This window comes from Hemiscyllium ocellatum, chromosome 18 (genome assembly GCF_020745735.1).
Source record: "Hemiscyllium ocellatum isolate sHemOce1 chromosome 18, sHemOce1.pat.X.cur, whole genome shotgun sequence".
Classification (NCBI taxonomy): Eukaryota; Metazoa; Chordata; class Chondrichthyes; order Orectolobiformes; family Hemiscylliidae; genus Hemiscyllium; species Hemiscyllium ocellatum.
In genome coordinates this window covers 65766668-65787855 of record NC_083418.1, presented here as the reverse complement: position 1 = coordinate 65787855, position 21188 = coordinate 65766668, and positions in this window count along the sequence as shown.

The following is a 21188-nucleotide window of genomic DNA, read 5'->3' as shown; positions in this document are numbered from 1 at the left end:
ATACTGTAGGTAGAATGCATCATTGCTATTGAGTGTTGGCAGTGATGCCAAGCTTCTTGAGTGTTGTTGCGGCTGCCCTCATTCATGCCGTGGGAAGTATTCTGATACACTCCTGATTTCTGCCTTTTAGATGGTGGACCAGGTTTGGGGAGCTAGGAAATGACTTACTCATTACTCTTAACTTCTGATCTGCTTTTATAGGCACTGTAATTTATAACCAGTTTATTGTCAGATACATGGCAACCACCAGGAGGTTAACAGTGGAGGGTTCAATGACGGTAACACTATTGAATATCAAGGGGCAGTGGCTGGAATATCTCTAATTGAAGATGGACATTGCTTAGTATCATTGCGCCACAAATGCTGGTTACCACTTTTCAGATCAAGTCTGAAGATTGCCCAGGTCTTGTTGCATTTCAACATGGATTGAATTCAGTATCTGAGGAGTTATGAATGATGCTGAACATTGTGTAATCATCAGCGAACATCAGCACTTCTGACCTCCAAGAGCAACAATTTCTTCCTATGTGCAAGGTATGACTCCAACAAATGGAGAGACTTCCCCAATTTCCATTGACTCCAGTTTCGTTGAGGGTGTCTTTGATCTCAAGGGCTGTTGCTGCCGCTACTGAAAGTCTCATCCACCCACGTCCTTTTTACCGTCAGATTCAGCTATTCAGACCACTACAAACTGCACTCACCAGCTAATAACTCCAAATCTCTCACTAGCAGCTGTCTGAGATTGAACCAGATGACTCATAAACTGGCTATCAGATGTCATCCAATTTGAGTTTCCCACCCCAAGTCATGTCATCATGAACAGAAACATTGAGAAACAAGTGAGGGATAATCAGAATGATTGTGAAAGGGAGATCATTGCTTTAGCAGCTAAAGAAGGAGTAATGTATTGAAACCATATGAATGTCATGCCACAGTTGACTTGAGTATTTGAGATTCCTTTCCTATCTATCGCCACCCTGACTACTCTCCCAATTCACTCTTAATTCAACACAACCCATTTGACCAAACCTTGATATTCCACAGATCTGACATCTCCCCCAATCCAACCCCTCCAGACACTCCTCCCTGAATCCTCCTGACCACCCTCACAGAACCAGCACCACCCCAATCCAACCCCAAGGGCCTGGCAACCTCCAATCTCTCCCCCCAAACCTACTGACCAACTCCCAACCCTTTCTGATCAAAACTGACCTGGCTCCCACAGAGTGGAAACCCTGTGACAGCCCTCAACTACACACACTGCCACCATCAAATCCCCAACCCTGCCAGTCTTCACCCACTTATCCTCAGCCCTAACCTTCACACTGACCTGCCAGCTTGTGCATTGAGTGGTTGTGAAAGTACATTCAATAACTGGTATATGGCACTTCCTGCAGAAAGATGGGGGTGAGGTTCCAACATCCAATGCACTCTGCTGCTGCCTATGAACCCTCCTGGATGTATCCGTGCTGCATCATCTGGCAATGTTTCTGCCCAGAAATTCTGCCGGGGACCTAGTGCTGATGGCCCATCAGGCCCCAGAGATGAAAAGACAGTGCTGAGGGAGTGGGTGTCGTTGATCAGCCAGCTTAGGGCTTGGGCCTCATGGTGAGTCTGGGCTTTCTTTCATTTTTGAAGTCCACGCAGTTTTGGGATAATGTGTGTTTCAGCAATGCGAGTTTAATTAGATTCCCTACAGTATGGAAACAGGCCCAACAAGTCCACACTGACCCTCTGAAGAGTAACTCAGCCAGACCACTTCCCAACCCTAAATAATGCACCTAATACTATGGGCAATTTAGCATGGCCAATTCACCTAACCTGCACATCTTTGGATTGTGGGAAGAAACCAGAGCACCTGGAGGAAACCCACACAACCCCGGGGAGAATGTGCAAACTCTACACAGACAGTCACCTGAGGCTGGAATTGAACCCAGGTCCCTGGCGCTGTGGGGCAGCAGTGCTAACCACTGAGCCACCGTGCTGCCCAGAGGTGGCTGTAAATTCGCTGAAGAATGAGGGAACAGTATTTTGGAGAACACATACCTCTGTTGGTAATAATGTGATTCCAGTGGGGATCAGTTCACGCAATTCATTCTTCACATGCATTGATGTTCTTGCTGTTCTATACATATGTTGATGTCTGCAATAAAATATCTTTGCCATTCTGCACATGCATGATGCCAGCTAATGACAGAGTAGCTTTCTATGCGAGGTACTGTATAGAGAACAGCCTTCTTACATTCATTAAGTGTACTGTGTTAAATTTACTTCAGTAATAAATATGATTTTAGCCTTCATTCAGGCTGTACTATACATTGTGTTTGATATTTGGGTGATTTTTGAGCGATTGATTGGCCCCCATTACCTCTATTAAGCAACTTTCTATTAAATGAGGCCTCACTGGATCACAACTGCCATTAGATTAGATTACTTACAGTGTGGAAACAGGCCCTTCGGCCCAACAAGTCCTACCCCTACATATACCCCTTACCTAACACTACGGGCAATTTAGCATGGCCAATTCACCTGACCTGCACATCTTTGTGACATTGGGAGGAAACCGGAGCACCCGGAGTAAACCCACGCAGACACGGGGAGAACGTGCAAACTCGACACAGTCAGTCGCCAGAGGTGGGAATTGAACCCAGGTCCCTGGTGCTGTGAGGCAGCTGTGCTAACCACTGTGCCACCGTGCCGCCATGTTATAGAAGAACTACCTGTATTCAAATGGCACCAAATTGTGGCAACAGTTGAAGCTTTCCCCTGTATTTTATTTTGTTGTTCATTGTGGTATACAAGTTAGAATCATCATCAAATTCACCCGCAACCCTGCACCAAGGTAGATGAGTAACCAATAGCCTGACCTTGGCTGGAAATAAAATGTGGAAATTTCTATTTGAAGTGGGAGTTACTCCGGTGGGAGTGCACTAAGTTATTGTTGAAAAGGAAACATCAGATACAGAGAATCAATTGGACAACTTTAAACATCACTTTTTATTTACCGTCAATGAAAGCATTCGGAAAGGAAACAAATAGGGTACAGAAGCAAAACAAATCGCAGCTTGGTATCACAAGACAAAACCAAATGCTGGCACAATGTCAATAATTTGCTTATATTTCACAATGATCTTCTGCACCCATTTCTCATGTGCTGAAACCAGATGCCAGTCAGATCCCTACCACCTTTCCCTAGCTACTAATAGTTCTGAAGGCCCCTGGACCCAAAACATTAATTCTGCTTTCTCTCCACAGATGCTGCCAGACCTGCTTAGTTTTTCTAGCAATTTCTGTATTTGATTCTTGACTTCTTGGCTGTTCGCTGCATTCAGTAAGATAGGAAGCTGTATATAAATGAGCTGGGTTATATGGTTCACAAGGTGTTTGATAAGCAATAATCCCTGTAATACGTAAATTTTCTCTTGGCTGACTTCCCTGTCAATGCCTTGGAGAAGCAATGAATGGCTCCCAACTTTGAGAACAGCTTTGCCAGCCTTCTCACATGATTCTACTCCAAATCTTACCCAGGTCCATGCTGTTCAGTTTCTGAGAAGATTCCACTCATTCTTTCTTAAACACATGCTCAGTAAGTATTCCTGTATTAAAGATATATTGAACCATTTATTTAATAGTAATAGATTAACTAATAACTAGCCAATCAACCCAAACTCAATGGTGGGAAAATTCATCAAAGCTATTGAGACAGTGCATTTGTGATTCTTATAAATGACTTGGATAAGGACATGAAAGGGTGGGTTAGTAAGTTTGCCAATGACGCAAAGGTTGATGGAGTTGTGGATAGTGTTGAGGGCTGTTGTAGGTTGCAATGAGACATTGACAGGATGCAGAACTAGGCTGATAAGTTGAATGGAGTTCAACCTAGAAAAGTGTGAAGTCATTCACTTTGGAAGGTCGAATTTGAATGGAGAATATAGGGTTAAATGTAGGATTCTTGGTAGTATGGAGGAACAGAGGAATCTTGGGGGTCCATGTCCATAGATTCCTCATAGTTGTCACCCAAGTTGATAGGGTTGTTAAGAGGGCATACGGTGTGTTGGCTTTCATTAGCAGGGGGATTGAGTTCAAGAGACAAAAGGTTAGGCTGCAGCTCGAAAGAGCCCTGGTTAGACCACACTTGGAAGGTTGCATTCAGTTCTGGTCGCCTCATTATAGGAAAGATGTGGAAGCTTCAGAGAGGATGCAGATCAGGTTTACCAGGATGCTGCCTAGACTGGAGACCATGTCTTATGAAGAAAGGTAGAGGAAGCTAGGGCTTTTCTCATTGGAGCAAAGAAGGATGAGAGGTGACTTGATAAAAGTGTACAAGATGTTAACAGGCAGAGACAGAATGGAGAGATAGAGACTTTTTCCAATAGCAGACATGTCTATCAAGGGGGGCACGATTTTAAGGTAATTGGAGGAACGTTTAAGGGAGGTGAGAGAGGTAGATTCTTTACTCAGAGAGTAGTGGGTGTGTGGAATGCACTACCAGCAGTGGTAGTAGACTCAGATACATTAGGGGCATTGAAGCGACTCTGGGATAGGCACATGGAAGTTACTACACTGAAGGGTATATAGGTTAGCCTGTTCTTAGAGTAGGATAAAAGGTCAGTACAAAATCGAGGGCTGATGAGTTTGTTCTGTTCTATGTTTTATGTCCTATGAAACATAAAGCCACTTCCATCTCAAATGAAAAAAGCATCTGCTGGCCCCTCTCCAACCCAATCAACATCCTGAATTGGAAATTTCTCACTCTTCCTTCAGTGTCGCTTGGTCAAAATCCTGCAACCACTCACCTGATGGTATTGTGCATCTACCTACAGCACTCTAACTGCAGCAATGGAAGAAGGTAACTCACCATCACATCCTCCATATATGTAGGGAATGAACAACAAATGCCGGTGCAGCCAGTGATGCCGAATCCATGAATGAATAGGAATAAAAGGTCTGTGAGACTGTATAAGTCATTAGTTAGGAAGGTATGGATTCATCATGTATGAACAGTTATGGATTTATTGAGTTAAGTTCTTCAACTAAATTGATTCAATTTGTTGAGACAGGGTTGATGTAGACTGCCCATTTTATGTTGAACACCTGGAATTCAGCAGGGATTTTGACAAGGCCTCACATGGGAGACACATTTGAAAACTAAATGCTTGTGGGGATTCAAGGTAATGTGAGAAGTTAGATTCAATATGTTCTCATGTGGCAGGATGAACAGATGCTTTTGTGATCAGAAGGCTTTATTTCCAGGAGGTATAAACAGAGTTCAGAAATGGATACCTTGCCATTTATGGGAGCTGAGGATGCAATTTCAATCTGTTGTCATGTTATTAGCAGAATGAGGAGTAATAGTTACCTTGTATTTCGTCAATTTCACTGATGCAATTGAGTAATCAGTGAACTTTGTTTTGCTGCCTGATGTAATAATTCTGAATTAAACGTATTACAGCAGAAATTCAATGGTCCTATACTCCTCAAAGAAATGGCAATCAGAAAATTCAGCTCAAAGCAGTTGCTGAATTTAACTCATACCTCCTTTGTGATTTTGTTTTGATTTTTTCATAACTTATATATTTAAGAAATATTGATGTAAATGGCGAGACTAGCATTTGGTACCCATCCCTAATTACCCTGGAGTGGTTATCTACGTTCTTGAATTGCTGCAGTGTTGTTAGAAAATGTGATTTTTAACCCAGTGACTTTGAAAGAATGCCTATATAGTTTCAAGTCAAGATTATGTGTGAGTTTGAGGCAAGTGAAGCATATTCCATCATACTCTTGACTTGTGTTTTGTAGATGGTGAACAGGTTTGGGGAGACAGGGCCAAGTTACTTGCCACAATATTCCAAGCTCTGACCTCCTTTTGAAATCTATGGCAGCTCCAGTTTAGTTTCTAGTCAATGATAATTCCCAAGTTATTGAGTGTGTGGACTCAGCAGTGGTAACACTACCGAGTTTTTCTTTTTTGTAAATGATCATTGCCTGGTATTTCTGTGGCATAACAATACTCACCAAAGTTTGAATATTGACCAGGTCTGGCTGCATATCGACATGGATTGCTCCGGTACCTGATGAATCATGAATGGTTCTAAACATTGAACAAATAACAGTGAACATCTCCATTTCTGACCTTTTAATGAATGGTAGATTTTTGATGGAACAGGTCATTGCCCCGAGGAACTCCTGCAGAGATATCCTGAAACCAAGATGACTGACTGCCAAAAACCACAGCCATTGTACTTTGCATTTAGTGGGCTCCAACCATCAGAGATTTCCCCCCTGTTTACCATTGACTCCAGTTTACCTTAGGTTCCTTGATGCCACAGTCACTCAAATGCTGCCTTGATGTCAAATGAAGTCATAGAATCATAGAGATGTACAGCACAGAAACAGAACCTTCAGTTCAACTTGTCAATTTGACCAACTATCTTAAATTAATCTAAGGTAAAAACAATGACTGCAGATGCTGGAAACCAGATTCTGGATTACTTGTGCTGGAAGAGCACAGCAGTTCAAGCAGCATCCGAGGAGCAGTAAAAGCAACGTTTCAGGCAAAAGCCCTTCATCAGGAATAAAGGCAGAGAGCCTGAAGGGTGGAGAGATAAGCTAGCGGAGGATGGGGGTGGGGAGAAAGTAGCATAGAGTACGATAGGTGAGTGGGGGAGAGGATGAAGGTGATAGGTCAGGGAGGAGGGTGGAGTGGATAGTTGGAAAAGAAGATATTCAGGTAGGACAAGTCATGGGGACAGCGCTGAACTGGAAGTTTGGAACTAGGGTGAGGTGGGAGAAGGGGAAATGAGGAAACTGTTAAAGTCCACATTGATGCCCTGGGGTTGAAGTTTAGATTAGATTACTTACAGTGTGGAAACAGGCCCTTCGGCCCAACAAGTCCACACTGACCCGCCGAAGCGCAACCCACCCATACCCCTACATTTACCCCTTACCTAACACTACGGGCAATTTAGCATGGCCAATTCACCTGACCCGCACATCTTTGGACTGTGGGAGGAAACCGGAGCACCCGGAGGAAACCCACGCAGACACGGGGAGAACGTGTTCCGAGGTGGAAGATGAGGCATTCTTCCTCCAGGCATCTGGTGGTGAGGGACTGGCGGTGAAGGAGGCCCAGGACCTCCATCTTCTTGGCAGAGTGGGAGGGGGAGTTGAAATATTGGGCCACAGGGTGGTGTGATTGATTGGTGCGGGTGTCCTGGAGATGTTCCCTAAAGCGCTCTGCTAGGAGGCATCCAGTCTCCCCAGTGTGGAGGAGACCACATCGGGAGCAACAAATACAATAAATGATATTAGTGGATGTGCAGGTAAAACTTTGATGGATGTGGAAGGCTCCTTTAGGGCCTTGGATGGAGGTGATGGAGGAGGTGTGGGCGCAGGTTTTGCAATTCCTGCGGTGGCAGGAGAAGGTGCCAGAATGGGAGGGTGGGTTGTAGGGGGGCTTGGACCTGACCAGGTAGTCATGGAGGGAACGGTCTTTGTGGAAAGCAGAAAGGGGTGGGTAGGGAAATATATCCCTGGTGGTGGGGTCATTTTGGAGGTGGCAGAAATGTCGGCGGATGACTTGGTTTATGCGAAGGTTGGTAGGGTGGAAGGTGAGCACCAGGGGCGTTCTGTCCTTGTTACGGTTGGAGGGATGGGGTCTGAGGGTGGAGGTGCGGGATGCGGATGAGATGCGATGGAGGGCATCTTTAAACACGTGGGAAGGGAAATTGTGGTCTCTAAAGAAGGAGGCCATCTGGTGTGTTCTGTGATGGAACTGGTCCTCCTGGGAGCAGATACGGTGGAGGTGGAGGAAATTAATCTAATTCCATTGGCCAGCACTTAGCCCATATCCCTCTAAACCATTCATACCCATCCCCTGGTGTCTTTTAAATGTTGCAATCGTACCAACCTCCACCACTTTCTCTGGCAGTTCATTCCATACACATATCACCCTTTGCATGAAAAAGTCATTCCTTGGGTGCCTTTTAAATCTTTCTCCTCTCATCCTAAACCTATGCCCTCTAGTTCTGGACTCCCCCAACCCAGGGAACAGCCCTTGTCTATTTACCCCATTCATGTCCCTCATGATTTTATAAACCTCTATAAGGTCATCATTCAGCCTCCAATGCTCCAGGGAAAACCTCCCCAACCTATTCAGCCTCTCCCTATTTCTCAAACCCTCCAACCCTGGCAACATCCTTGTAAATCTTTTCTGAGCCCCTTTACGTTTCACAACACCCTTTCAATAGGAGGGAGACCCACTCCTCCCCTAACCACCACTGATGCCAGGCTCACCAGTTTATTGTTCTCTGGATTTCTTTACCATCGTTCTTAAATAGTGGCATGATGTTAGCAAACTTCCAGTCTTCCAGCACCATACATGTGACTTTTAATGATCCACATCGCAGGATATCGGAGTACGTTTGGGAAAATTAAAAAAAAACAGTGAATTTCACAACTGACCTTGGAGGAACCTGTTTGGGTGCAGTCACAGCACAGAATCAGATAAGTGGATTTTAAGCACAGCCTTAAAATAAGTCTGCAGTAGTGAGTAGGGTGGGTTCTTTCTTGATTAAATGTTTTATTGATCTATGGTTAGCACTGCTGCCTCACAGCGCCTGTAGACCCGGGTTCAATTCCCGACTCAGGCGACTGACTGTGTGGAGTTTGCACGTTCTCCCCGTGTCTGCGTGGGTTTCCTCCGGGTGCTCCGGTTTCCTCCCACAGTCCAAAGATGTGCGGGTCAGGTGAATTGGCCAAGCTAAATTGCCCGTAGTGTTAGGTAAGGGGTAATGTAGGGGTATGGGTGGGTTATGCTTCGGCGGGTCAGTGTGGACTTGTTGGGCCGAAGGGCCTGTTTCCACACTGTAAATCTAATCTAATCTAATCTAAAATAAGACGTAAGTATTAATTTAACCTGAAGCAGTGTTTTGTAGAGGAATAAGACAGTGCTATTTTCTGGGTCTGTAGATTGAGAAAAGCAAAAATGGCCCTTCGCAGAGTGATATGCTCTTCTTGTCGGATGTGATAGTTTAGAGAGACTTTACGGGTTGCTGAGGATTATATCTGCAATAAATGCTGTTGGTTGCATTTATAAGATGGGTCTGTTGGAAAGACAGTTAGAGGTAATGAAGAATTTACAAGAGCAAGGGAATGTGATGGATGGTAGTTGTAGGAAGGGGGGGGAAGTCTCAGATACAGTCACATAGATGGGTTAACTCCAGGAAAGGTAAGAGAGGTAGGCAGGTAGTGTGGGAGCCTTCTGTGGCTATCCCCATATTAAACAAGTATGCTGTTTTGGAAAATGTAGGGGTTGACGGATTCTCAGGGGAATGTAGCATGAACAGCCAAGTTTCTGATAATAAGACTGGCTGTAATGTAATGAGAGGTACGTCTGGTTCCAAGTGATCAATTGTGTTAGGGGACTCACTAGTCTGAGGTACTGCCAGACATTTCTGTGGCCAGCAGCGAAAAATCAGAATGGTGTGTTACTTCCATGGTGCCAGGATCAAGGATGTCTCAGAGAGGGTGCAGAGTGTTCTCAAGGGGGAGAGGGACCAGCAGGTGAACATTGTACACATTGGAACCAATGACATAGGAAGGGAAAAAGTTAGAGTTTCTGAAGTGAGATTACAGAGAGGAGGCAGCAATTTAAAAAGGAAGTCCTCGAGAGGAGTAATATCTGGATTACTCCCGTGGCTATGAGCTAGTGAGGACAGGATTAGGAGGACTGAGCAGATGAATGCATGGCGGAGGAGCTGGTGTATGGGAAAAGGATTCACATTTTTGGATTATTGGAAGCTGTTTTGTGGTAGAAGTGACCTGTATAACAAGGACGGGATTGCACCTGAATTTGAAGGGGACTAATATACTGGCAGTGAGATTTGCTAGAACTGTTCTGGAGGATTTAAGCTAGTAAGGTGTGGGGGAGGTGGGACCCAGGGAGATAGTGAGGAAAGATTTCAATCTGAGGCTGGTACAGCTGAGAACAAAGGCAAGTCAAACAGTCAGGGCAGGCAGGGACAAAGCAGCGAACTGGTAGGACCGATAAATTAAACTGCATTTATTTCAATGCAAGAGGCCTAACAGGGAAGGCAGATGATCTCAGGGCATAGTTAGGATCATGGGACTGGGATATCATAGCAATTACAGAAATGTGGCTCAGAGATGGACAGGGCTGGCAGCTTGATGTTTCAGGATACAAATGTTACAGGAAGGACAGAAAGGGAGGCAAGAGAGGAGGGGGAGTGGAGTTTTTGATAAGGGATAGCAATACAGCTGTACGGAAGGAGGATATATTCCTAGAAATGCATCCAGAGAAGTTCTTTGGGTGGAACTGAGAAATCAGAAAAGGATGATCACCTTATTGGGATTGTATTATAAACCCCCCTAATCGTCAGAAGGGAATTGAGAAGCAAATATGTAAGGTGATCTCAATTATCTGTAACAATAATATTGGAGGGGATTTTAGCTTTCCAAACATAGAATGGGACTGCCATAAGTTTAAGGGTTTTGATGGAGAGGAATTTTTTAAATGTGTACAAGAAAATTTTCTGACTCAGTATGTGGATGTAGCTACTAGAGAAGATACAAATCTTGACCTATTCTTGGGAAATAAGGCAGGGCAGATGACTGAGGTGTCAGTAGGGGAGCACTTTGGGGCCAGTGACCATAATTCTATTAGTTTTAAAATAGTGATGGAAAAGGATTTAAAAGTTGAAGCTCTAAATTGGAGGAAGGCCAATGTTGACGGTTCGAGGCAAGAACTTTCGAAAGCTGTTTGAGTGCTGATGTTCGCAGGTAAAGGGACGGCTGGAATATGGGAAACCTTCAGAAATGAGATAACGAGAGTCCAGAGTAAGTATATTCCTGTTAGGGTGAAAGGAAAGGCTGGTAGATATCGGGAATGCTGAATGACTAAAGGAATTGAGGGTTTGATTAAGACTAAGAAGGAAGCATACATCATATACAGACAGGATAGATTGAGTGAATCCTTAGGAGAGTAAAAAGGTAGTAGGATTATACTTAAGAGGGAAATCAGAAGGGCAGCAAAGGGTATTGAGATAGCTTTGGCAAATAGAGGTAAGGAGAATCCAAAGGTCTTTACAAATGCAATAAGGACAAAAGGATAACTAGAAAGAGAATAGGGTCCTTCAAAGATCAGAGTTAAGATTATAGTGGTGCTGGAAAAGCACAGCAGGTCAGGAAGCATCCGAGGAGCAGGAGCATCCTGACATGTTTTGTCAGGAATGAGGCAGGGAGCCTCCAGGGTGGAGAGATAAATGGGAGTGGCATGGGGCTGGGGAGAAGGTCGCTGAGAGTGTAATAGGTGGATGGAGGTGGGGAGGTCGGGGAGGATGTGACAGGGCGGAGAGATGGGTGGAGCGGATAGGTGGGAAGTAAGATTGGTAGGTAGGACAGGTCATGTGTATGGTGCTGAGCTGACAGGTTGGAACTGGGGTAAGGTGGGGGGAGGGGAAATAAGGAAACTGTTGAAATCCACATTGATGCCCTGGGATTGAAGTTTTCTGTGGCAGAAGATGAGATGTTCTTCCTCCAGGTGTTGGGTGATGAGGGAGTGGTGGTGGAGGAGGCCCAGGACCTGCATGTCCTTAGCAGAATTGTAGGGGGATTTGAAAAGTGGCCTTTGTGTGGAGCTGCAGGAGATGGGGAAGATACTAAACAAATATTTTGCATCAGTATTTACTGTGGAAAAGGACATGGAAGATATAGTATGTTGGGAAATGGATGGGGACATCTTGAAAAATGTCCATGTTACAGGGGAGGAAATTCTGGATGTCTTGAATCACATAAAAGTGGATAACGCCCCAGGACCTAATCAGGTGTACCCTAAAACTAATGTGGTGTCATTGTTTAAGAATGGTGGTAAGAACAAGTTAGGGAACTATAGACCAGTGAGCCAGCTGTCTGTGGTGGGCAAGTTGTTGGAGGGAATTCTGAGGGTCAGGATGTACATATATTTGGAAAAGCAAGGACTGATTAGGGATAGTCAACATGGCTTTATGCTTGGGAAATCATGCCTCACAAACTTGATTGAGTTTTTTGAAGAAGTAACAAAGAGGATTGATAAGGGCAGAGTCGTAGATGTGATCTATGTGGACTTCAGTAAGGCGTTCGACAAGGTTCCCCATGGGAGACTGATTAGCAAGATTAGATCTCATGGAATACAGGGAGAACTAGCTATTTGGATACAGAATTGGCTCAAAGGTAGAAGACAGAGGGTGGTGGTGGAGGGTTGTTTTTTAGACTGGAGGCCTGTGACCAGTGGAGTGTCACAAGGATCGATGCTAGGTCCTCTACATTTTGTCATTTGCATAAATGATTTGGATGCGAACATAAGAGGTACAGTTAGTAGGTTTGCAGATGACACCAAAATTGGAGATGTAGTGGACAGTGAAGAAGATTACCTCAGATTACAATGGGATCTTGATCAGATGGGCCAATGGGCAGAGAAGTGGCAGATGGAGTTTAATTCAAATAAATGCAAGGAGCTGCATTTTGGGAAAACAAATCTTAGCAGGATGTATAACTTAATGGTAAGCTCCTAGGGAGTGTTGCTGAACAAAGAGATCTTGGAGTGCAGGTTCATAGCTCCTTGAAAGTGGAATCGCAGGCACATAGGATAGTGAAGAAGGCATTTGGTATGCTTTCCTTTATTGGTCAGAGTATTGAGTACAGGAGTTGGGAGGTCATGTTGCGGGTGTACAGGACACTGGTTAGGCCACTGTTGGAATATTGTGTGCAATTCTGGTCTCCTTCCTATTGGAAAGATGTTGTGAAACTTGAAAGGGTTTAGAAAGATTTAGAAGGATGTTGCCAGGGTTTGAGGATTTGAGTGATAGGGAAAGGTTGAATAGGCTGGGGCTGTTTTCCCTGGAGTGTCGGCGGCTGAGGGGTGACAGGTTGGTGACTGACTGGTGTGACAGGTCAGTGCAACATCGAGGGCCGAAGGGCCTATACTGCACAGTAATGTTGTATGTTCTTATAGAGGTTAACAAAATCATCAGGGGCATGAATAGGATAAATAGACAAAGTGTTTTCCCTGGGGTGGGGGAGTCCAGAACGAGAGGGCATAGGTTTAGGGTGAGAAGGGAAAGATATAAAAGAGACCCAAGGGGCAACTTTTTCACTCAGAGGGTGGTACGTGTATGGAATGAGCTGTCAGAGGAAGTAGTAGAAGCTAATACAATTGCAGCATTTAAAAGGCTGGATGGGTATATGAATAAGAAAAGTTTAGAGGGATACGTGCCAGGTGCTGGCAGGTGGGACTAGATTGGGTTGGGATATCTGGTCAGCATGGATGAGTTGGATCGAAGGTTCTGTTTCCATGCTGTACATCTCTATGACTCTATGACTTCAAATCATCATTCCACCCCTCCACCCGGAATTAGGCCATTTGGACCATCAGGTTGGTGTCACCATTCGATCATTTTCTCAACGCTAGTCTCCTACTTTCTGCCCGTGATTCCTTTACTAATCAAGCACCTATCTATCTCCATCTTTAAAACATTCAGTGACTTGACCTCACAGCCTTCTGTGACAATGAGTTCCACAGATTGACTACCAGAATCAAAAAGTGTGGTGCTGGAAATGTGCAGCCAGTCAGGCAGCTTCCGAGGAGCAGGAGAGTCATTCCAGAAGAAGAACTTATTCTCAAAAGGTCGACTCTCCTGCTCTTCCGAAGATGCCTGACCAGCTGTGCTTTTCCAACACCACACGTTTTAACTTTTATCTCCAGCATCTGCAGGCTTCACTTTCTCCCACAGATGAACAACTTTATGGCTGAAGAATTTCCTTTTCATCTCAGTTCTGAAGAATCGTCCTTTCACTCTGAGGCTGTGCCCTTGGGTCCTCATCTCTTTTATTAGTGGAAAGCTCTTCTCCACATTCACTGTATACAGGTCTCTCAATATTCTGTACATTTCAATGAGGTCCACTTTCATCTTTCTAAACTTCATCAAGTACAGACCCAGAGTCCTCAAATGCCCCTCATATGACAAGCCCTTCATTCCCAATATCATTCTTGTACATTTCCTCTGAAGGCCCTCCAAGGCAAACTCATGCATTCTTAGATCTGGGCTCAAAACTGCTCACAGTATTCCAGTGTAGTCTGACCAGAGACTTATAAAGCTTCAGCAATCAATCTCTGCTTTTGTATTCTAGTCCTCCTGAAATGAATGCTAACATTGCACTTGCATTCCTGTCCGCCAACCACACCTGCATATTAACCTGAAGGGAATCCTGAATGAAAACTCTGAAGTCTTTGTTTCAGATTTTCAAAGCCTTTTCCGTTTGGAAAATAATCTATGCATCTATTTTTCCTTCCAAACTGAATAACCTTACACTTTCTTGCATTGTTTCCATTTGTCACTTTGTTGTCCTCTCTCCTAACCTGTCCAAGTCCTCCTGCAGACTCCTCACTTCCTCAACATTATCTGTCCCTCCACCTATCTTTGTTTTATCTGAAAACTCAGCAGCAATGCCTTCACTTCCTTTATTCAGATTGTTAATGTATAACATGAATAGCTGCATTCCAACTTTGCCAGTCACTGACTGCCATTCTGAAAAAGATCTCTTTATCCCTACATTCTGCCTTCTGCCAGTCAGCCAATTTTTGATCATGCCCACTAGCTCTCCTTTGTCTAACTTACTCATTACCCCCTCAAAGAATTCTGTTAGACTTGTCAGATAGGACCTCCCCCTGAATGAACCATGCTGACTCCTCCCTATTTTACCATGCACTTTCAAGTACTCTGTAGTGAAACCCTTAATAATGGACTCTAAAATCTTACCAACAATCAAGATCAGCTAACCAGCTTCTAATTTCCTGTTTTCTGCCTCCCTCCCTTCTTAAACAGAGTTATTACACCCCATTAGCCATTTTCCAATCCTCTGGGACCCTCCATGAGTCCAATGATTCTGAAAGATCACCACCAGTCACCAACTCTATAATCTTCTCAGCTCCCTCCTTCAGAACCCTGGGTTGTAGTCCATCTGGCTCACGTAATTTATCCATAATTGGACCTTTCAACTTCACTAGTACCTTCTCCTTGGTGATGGCCACTGCACTCACTTCTGCTCTCTGACTCATTTGAAGATCTGATATGTTACTGGCATCTCATTGCTTCATCCATCATTTCTTTGATTCCCCATTACTACCTCTCCAGCCTCATTTTCCAAAGGTCCAATGTCCACTCTTGCCTCCCTCTGATCTTTTATCTATCTAAAAACCTCTCGCAATCATCTTTTATATTATTAGCTTGGTCTCATACTTCATCTTCTTTTTATTGCTTTTTTTGTCTTCTGATGGTTTTGAATTGAATTGAATTGAATTTATTGTGACATGCATTGGGACACAGTGAAAAGCTTTATCTTGCAAGCCATACAGGCAGCTCGCATAGTTAAGTAGCATAGATAAGTAAATAATAGGTAAATAGCAGGAAAGCAAAAACACAGTCACAAGCGAATGTTAAGAGTTAGTGGGTCCATTCAGTATTCTAACAACAGTAGGGTAGAAACTGTTTCGAAACTGGCTGGTGCATGTGTTCAGGCTTCTGTACCTTCTCCCTAATAATAGAGGTTGTAGAAAAGCATTGTCAGGGTGGGATCCTTAAGAATGCTGGCAGCCTATCCTTAGCAGCAGGCCTGGAAGATGGATTCTATCGATGGGAGGTTGGCCTTTGGGATTGTCCGGGCCGAGTTCACCACTATCTGTAACCGTCTCAAATCTTGAATGGTACAGTTGCCATACCGGATACTGATACATCCAAACAGAATGCTCTCGATGGCACTCCTATAAAAGTTGGCAAGGTTATTCGCTGTCTTGCCAAATTTCCTCAGCTGCCTGAGAAAGAAGAGATGTTGTTGGGCCTTTGTAATCAGAGTGTCCACATGAAGAGTCCAAGAAAGCTTGTTGTGAACGACCAATCCCAGGAGCTTGACACTCTGCCACTCGTTTCACCTCTGTGCTGTTGATCTGTAGCTGGGCCTGAGAAACATCCCGCCATAAATTAATAATCAGTTTCGTGGTTTTGCCAGCATTGAGCTGGGTTGTTCTCAGTGCACTATTTTTCTAGGTCTTCCACCTCCCATCTGTAGTCTGTTTTGTCGCCATCTGAGATTTGACCAACTATGGTGGTGTCATCAGCAAACTTGTAAATGGTTTTTAAAGGCTTTCCAATCCTCTGGCCTTCCACTAATCGTCACCACTTCGTATGATTTTTATTTTGCTTTTACACTGTCCCTGAGTTCGCTGTGTCAGCACTGGTTACCTCATCTTCCACTTATTATGTTTCTTCTTGGGATGAATTTCTGTCGTGCCTCCCAAATTATCCATTGAATTTCCTGCCATTGCTGCTCCACTATCTTCCCTGCAAGAGTCCCCTTCCAATCAACTCTGGCCAGTTCCTTCCTCATGTCCTTGCAGTTATCTTTTCTTAATCTTAATTCATTTACATCTGATTCCAGCTTCTCCCTCTCAAACTGCAGGGAGAATTCTGTTATATTTTGGTCACTACCCCTCAAAGGTTCCTTCACCTTAAGCTTCCCAATCAAATCTGCCTCATTACATGCCATCAAATCCAGAATTGCCTGCTCCCTTAATGGGCTCTACTACAAGCTGCTCCAAAAGCAATTGTGTTGATTTTCCATTCAATACTTTTTTAGGGTCCACTACAAACCTGACTTTCCCAATCTCCTGAATTTAAAGTACCCATGATTATTGTAACATTCCCTTTTTTACTTGCCTTTTCTATCTCCTGATTTATCTTCTGCCTCAGGTCCTGACTACCGCTTGGAGATTTGTACACAACTCCCAAAGAGTCTGGTTGCTCCTCAACTCTACTCTGCCAACATACATTCTATGCCTTCCAACTTGGTATCATGTCTTGCCATTGATTTAATTTAATTTCCTACTAACGTGGGCACCCCACTCCCTCAGCCCATACTTTCAAATGGATACTATTCCTTTAATATTTCGTCTTCAACCCTGACATTTTAAAAATTTATTTACAGAATGAGAGCATCACTGGCTAGGCCAGCATTTATTGCCCATCCCTAATTGCCCTGAGGGCAATTAAGTGTCAATCACATTGCTGTGGATCTGGAGTCACATGTAAACCAAAACAGGTCAGGCTGGCATTTTCCTTCCCTAAACTACATCAGCATTCCAGATGGTTTTTCCAACCATTGACAATAAATTCATTGGCATCATTACACTCCTGATACCATATGTTTTTAATTGAATTCAAATTCCATCATCCCAGAACCAGGGTCCCCGGGACATTACCTGGGTCTCTGGATAAGCAGCAATGGCCATCACCTTCCCATATGGTCACACCTTTGTGATACCCATGACATCATACCCACCAATTTCAATTGGTGCTACAACTCATTTACTTTTTTTCATATACAGTATGCATCTATGTGCAACATTCCCAATCCTGCAATGACTACCTCCTTCTCATAATTGTCCCATTATTTGCTGAACCTGAAGTTCGATTCCAGAGCCTTTCCATAATTTCTGTTCTGTGCTTGCTCTGGAACTGCTTCTGATTCCTTTCACTAATTTAACTTTTCCATAATGTTCACTAAACTGAACTCCACTCCCAATTATTTAGGTTAAAGCTCCAGTTATGTAATTTTCCAGGTGTCTGGTTCCAGCTTATTCAGGTGGAGGCCTTCTCATCGGCAGGATGGGACCATTCGTCGCTGCCAATTAGCCACTGCCCTTTCACCGCTTTGCCACCGCCCATTGGCCGCTGAGGACAATTTGCCACCACCCATTGGCCACTGAGGACACTTCGCCACTGCCCATTGGCCGCTGAAGACGCTTCGCCACCGCCCATTGGCCGCTGAGGACGATTCGCTACTGCAAGTGTTTGTAACTCATTTTTTGTATAAACCAATAAAATGATATTTATTTCACCTCTTTTTTAATCAATATGTACTATGTTGTTATATAAATAAAGGGGACTGAGAAGTATGAAAGAACAGGCGAGAGGGAAAACAATCAGTACATATCTATATTTCCGGTGGCGAATAGTCTCCAGAGGTCAAATGTCCCCAGTGGAGAAACGCTGGTGGTGAACCGATCAGAGCACTGCTCCTTTGTCAGGTAGAGAATGAAGCAGGATCATAGGACACAGAATTTATAGCAAAAGATCATAGTGTCATACACTGATGCGATATATTGAACAAAGCTAGATTGCTGTTAAGTCTTTCATATTTTGGAATGTGTTGCAGGTTTTGATTCTTTAATATGTAAATCCTAGAACTTGTTTTAAGTTACATTCCCGGGATAACTTAAGGTTTTATAAAAAAAGGTGACATCTCAGCTCAGACAATGCAGTAAAGGTGTGAGGCCAATGGAGCCAGTGCCAATGTTCTGTGAACTCAAACCCCTTTCTACCACACCCAACCTTTGAGCCATGTGTTTACTACTTTAATCCTGTTGACCTGAAGCCAATTAGTTCATGGCTCAAGCAGGAACCTGAAGATTATTATGTTTTCAGTTCTGCTTATCAATCTAGCCCCTAGCTGCTCATGTTTCCTCAGTAGGATCTCTTTCCTTGTTCTATCTATACCATTGGTATCTATGAATCCACAACAATTGGATCTTTCCCCTCCCATTCCAAGTTCCTCTGCAAAGCAGATATGATATTCTGAATCCAGACACCAGGCAAACAACACAGTTTTCACTACTCTCAATCCTGACTACAGAGTACAGAGTCTATTTCCTTGACCATATTATCCTCCATTACAACTACATTTCTCTTTTCTCCCCCAGCCTTGAATGGCTCCCTGTACCATGGTGCTATGGTTAGTTTGCACGTCTTCTCTACAGTCCCCACTCTCATCCACACAAGGGGCAGCAATCTCAAATCAGTTAGACAACCTCAAGGGCAGAGGCTCCTTCAGCATTACCTACTGAATCCCTCTCCCTTCCTCACTTCTCACACCTTCCTGACCCTGGCCACTGACTGAATTTGTAAGAGTTGAGCTAAGGAGCATGACTGTTTCCTGAAACATAGAATCCTACAATGTGGAAGCAGGCTATTCAGCCCATACCGAACCTCTAAAGAGCATCCTACCCAGAGCCACCTCATCCCTGTGACCCTGTATTTCACATAGATAATCCATTTAGCCTGCACATCTTTGGACAGTGGGAGGAAACCAGACCACCCGGAAGAAACCCACGCAGACACAGGGAGAATATGCAAACTCTATGCTGACAGTCGCCCGTGGCTGGAATTGAACCCAGGTCCCTAGCGTGTCAGACAGGAGTGCTAACCACTGAGCCAAGATGCCACAACATCCAAGTAACTCAGCCCCTCCTTGGTGTGGTTGCAGGTCAGCATCTTGCTCATCAACTCTGAGCCAGAATTCTGCAAGCAACCAACACGTGCCACAGTTGTGGCCACTATAAACGACAACTGACCTGTTGTGAAGAAGGGTAGCTGAACACAAAATTATAATGTTGCTTTCTCTCCAAAGATGCTGCCAGACCTGCTGAGTTTCTTCAATAATTTATGTTTTTTGTTCAGGGCAATAAATATGATAGATATTTCTATCTGCATCCGAACAGCTGTACCCACATCCCAAAGATTGCAACAATTCAATAATATTTCTTACCACCACATTGTCAAGGACAATTAGGAATGGAGAATACATTCACATCTCTGATAAAATAAATTCTCTAAGATAATGTATGATTCACAATGTAAAATTGATCTCCATTTTGCTTGCCTCAACTGGAAACATGATGTTTCAAATGTGCTCTGTTATTAATACTGCATTCAACTCCAATAATGTTGAAAGCATCCTCTCACAACCTGCTTTATTGTGGTGGAGGATTGGTTACATTCCCTTATAACATTTCACACCTCTTTTTGCAAGTCTGAGGAAGAGAGCTTTTACATCCTGATCCTCAACATTGCACATTCATTCCAGTTTGTGTATCTTGAATCAGATTAATACTCTGACCATTTTGTATGGCCTTTAAGTACATATTAAGAGAATTCATGAGTGATGTGAGATCATTACAGTAACTTTCTGATCATGCATTCCAGTTTCAATGATATACAATGAATTGGAATTCAGAGTTCATTTTGGAAAAGAAAAACAAAAATTTGGCTTTCATTTAACACACAGTGTGAGTGCACTGAAGGCAAATTAATTCCCACTGTGAGTAATTACTAGAGATAATCCATGGCCCAGCGCTCTGCAGTGCAACAGGTCAGCAAAATAACATGCTGCATGATTGGCTTGTCATCAGCTAACATCTTCATCATCTAAGCAGTTTCTCTTTCAACAGAAATATTACTGAAGACATTTTTTGATTGGGAATTTCAAGCTGGATATGTCTAATGACATGGTATCTTTAAATCACACAAGCTGTAATCTTCATCAATATTATGTTTTACAGACAAAAGTTTCAGTAATCTGATGACTTCATATTTTTTCAATCACTCTACTGTGTTAGCTTTGCAGTGTTTTCACTTTCTTGATTTTGTCAATTTTTCATACTTATAACTCTATTGATTTCAAGCAGGCAATACTAATCTTAACCTCGACAGTGATGAATAACATGGAAAAAAGCCCAGCAGCATAAATGGCCGAACACAAGTGATGAATTAAAATGTTCAGATGATCACCAAAGGAAGAAGAATTTCTTTTTGTTAACAGGAATTCATTTTTGAGTACTACATTATAATATGCGCTTTCTGAAATTATTTGACAAAGTACCATAGGTTGCATTGGCTCAAAGGACTGAAATGTGATTATTTCTGAATGAAAAAATAATACAAGCAGAAAAGGCCTTTTTGCCCCTTGAGACTATTCTACCATTCAATGAGATTATGGTTGATTTGTAACATCATTCCATGTACTTGTCCCATTTAACTTATGTCCACAATACTTTATCATTTTCAGATTCATTTAATAATTAATTCAACTGTAATTAGCATTTCTGAAGGAGAGTTGCAAAGTTTTACCTTCCTTTGCATAAACTTCCCTCCTGAACCATCTGACTCTAGTTCTCAGATTATGATCCCTAGTTCTCAATTACCAACCAGTAGAAATAGACTCTCTTTCTGTATCTTTGAAAACCTATATTAACTCATCTACTTCATCTATATGACAGGGAACACAATGCTAGATATATGAAC